The sequence below is a fragment of the Buceros rhinoceros genome, unplaced genomic scaffold, assembly GCF_000710305.1.
Source record: "Buceros rhinoceros silvestris isolate BGI_N320 unplaced genomic scaffold, ASM71030v1 scaffold17629, whole genome shotgun sequence".
Classification (NCBI taxonomy): Eukaryota; Metazoa; Chordata; class Aves; order Bucerotiformes; family Bucerotidae; genus Buceros; species Buceros rhinoceros.
This window is the reverse complement of record NW_010432278.1, coordinates 1-3,016: the sequence shown is the minus strand read 5'-3', so window position 1 is coordinate 3,016 and position 3,016 is coordinate 1.

Below are 3,016 nucleotides of genomic sequence, written 5' to 3'. Positions count from 1 at the left end.
TTCAGCAGGCCAGCGCGTTCTGACTGTGCTTACTAGTGAGTTGCCTATCTTTAATTACACGTTTGTCTTGAATTTTCAGATCTCTAAAGAGGGTTCAGACTCAAGGACAGCATAAATTAATGGATGCTGCCTACGGGAGCCTTTGTAGCTAAAGGTCTGAGAGTCAGCATTTCCCATCGCGAGCTCCTATTTTCAGGAGTTAGTAAGTTGGCCGTAAGATCCTTGGCCTGGAGTTAAAGGTCTCTCTCAAAGGGAGATTTTTGCCACAATTAATCTGGTTTGCTTTAAATATTGAGTAGAGGGCTGGGCTGCAGCTCTTGTCCTCCTGTTTAGTTGGTGGTAAGCTGAAGTAAAGCATGACTTTGCATGTCAGCCCATAAAATGGACTTGTTTGAGTATTTTTAACAACAAAAAAATTAAATGCTGGTATTTGATGGTTTAAGTGTGTTTCTAGTATCACGAATACTGGTTTGATCTATCAAAGGAGGCAATAATGCGGGTATCAACACCTTTCGCTTCTCCAAAGGAGCATCTTATGGATTTGTACCAGGATTCCATTTTTGTATCTCTAACCGTAAAACAGCTGGTCCAGAAACAATGTCAGACTGCGAGCAGGGGTCTGAATCCAACGTGCCAAAGCAGGGGAGTCCAATTCCTCGCTTTAGCACATCGTGCAGCGTATTTTTTGAACGCGCACACACGCACATCCCCCACCGCCAGTCAGTGTGAGCTGGAGGTGTGGTGGGACGTGAGACAGGGTGCCCTGGAACTCCTGCTTTCGTGCCGTGATCCAGACGCAGTGTGACTCGCGTACTGGGACGTGTCAGGGGTGGCACCAGTGCTGCGGGTGGTAAAATGTGTGAGAGGCTCATGGCCAGTTTGGAGAATTTGGCAATTCCATTAAAATATCTGTAACCAGTACAACTTCCATCTGCTGTTTAGTCTCGGCTAGTTGCCATTGCATGTTTACTTTAAACCAAATCTTCTTTGCTAAGCATGGTGCTTGTATTGGTTTAAATAAAATGTTTAATTATGAGGTTCTGTTGCCCTGTTTTAATTGCATAGTGGCACATCTAGCATGGGTGCCTGACCGGGGAAAAGCTGTTAGTACTGTGACCTTCCTCCTTTTCTCAGTGTTCAGGAGTTTCCTTTGGCCTTGTAGCGTGGTCTTCAGTCTCAAATGTGCTCCCTCACTTGGTCTTCTACCCGAAATAACTCGCACCCTCTGCTGTGAGGGTGGCAGCAAGGTTGAGGAGAGGACAGCAGCTGCCGGAGCGCTGTGGGATAGCTGCTGTCCTCCTCTGCTGCTCTGCACCTCTATGTCCTGAAACTGTGAGCTTCAAGCCAGCGTGGGGGGCTTGATTTCTTTCAGAAATGCCACCCACGCTTCCATGCTGCACCACTCCCCCAAGGGCAGGGCTCCTGGCCTAACCTGGAGCTGCGAAGGACAATATGGAGCGCATGTGCCAACTGGACAGCGTTGGAGTGGCTGTCAAGGAGACCCCAGGGGCTGGAGGAGCCAAAGGAACTTGGTTGTACCTTTCCCTTCTCCCAGTCATTGGCTCGTCTGTCTGGTCCTCCAGACCACTAGATTCATTTGACCGAAGCACTCCTTTTCCTCATTCTTGCTGTTTCCCTAATCTTTGTAATTTTTTTCTCCCTATATTGTTAAGAAAACTGCTGAAGAAAATCCAAGGAATTCAGCTTCAGTAGCTGACGTGTTGTTTCTGCTGGTGTGAAGAACAGCACTAATGGGCCACAGATAAACACGACAGAAGGAACCTGCTTATCCCTCAGGTCGGAGAGCTCTGTGAACGAGCTGTGCAGTTGCTTTGGCACATTCGGCTCTTGAGTGGCATCTTGGTCACCTAAGAAGGCTCTGAAAAAAACAGCTAAAGTGCTGTGGGAGGAGAATGGTTCTCAAGAACAGCTGGTTAAAGGAAAGGAGGGGGAAAAATAGCTCTCAGGTCAGAGAGAGAGGTGACCTGCAGAGTCCTGTGGCATTCTCTAGTTCACTGAGTATGCCTAACTGGAAAATGAGGTAATGGTTTACTGGTACTGCTAGATCATGCAGACAGTAAAAATGAAAGAGAATTGCAAGGAGGTGGGGGGCTGTGCAGTGATAAGCAGCTGCCTTCATTCAGGAGAGGTCACTGACTTGTCATGGTTGTATGGAAAGGGCAGTTGCGTGGTCAATAAAGTCAACGCTAGAGAAAGGGATAGGAAACAAACGGGGAAACCTCTGCAGGAGGACAAGTCTGCAATGTATGGGTGGCCTGAGTGTCACACTGAGGCAGTGCTTTCTCCTCTAGGTCTGTGACTAGGTGGCTCACCCAGGGCTAGAAGGTTTGCTAAGGAGGTCCCTTGGCTTGACAGGGTCTTTGGGGACGATACAAAACAGTTGTAGTTCTCCAAATGTATCTCGGGGGTCAACAGTCCATCCTGGGGAACCGGCAACCTCTCTCTGGGCTGTTGTATAAGGTAGTGGACTGCCTTGACTTGTGCTGTACTCAGGGCAGTGGGAGCGTCATTTCTGGCCACGTTTCCACAAACACAACCTCTGAAGCACAAGGAGCCTTGGCATTAGCTTTAAACCTCTCCAGTTAATATACATCTGCATCTGCCAGGACTCTGTATTGAAAGGTTGAGCATAAGGCTGGGTATTAACCCTCAATTTTCATTTTGTGGAAAACAGTAAAACACTAAACCATGGATGTTCACTGGACACCACCAGCATGTAAAGCTGGACTCACATCAGTGTAGACTTGGCCACCATTCCCCTCCCAGGTCTTCTAGGCTTTCTTCCATATCCGCTGCTGCTTTTCGTGCTGTGAAGATGTCTTTTCTCTAGGACGCCCATAAAGCGAAGGAGATGGGTTTAATACATTTGCCTAGAGGTAGTTAATCAGCGTGGTCCATTCTGCCACACCACAGGGAGATTGTCTCTTCTGGACTGTTTTGTTGTGTTTTATTCTTTCAGGGACCGCAAAGAGACTCTCAGTTACCCTTGTTCACC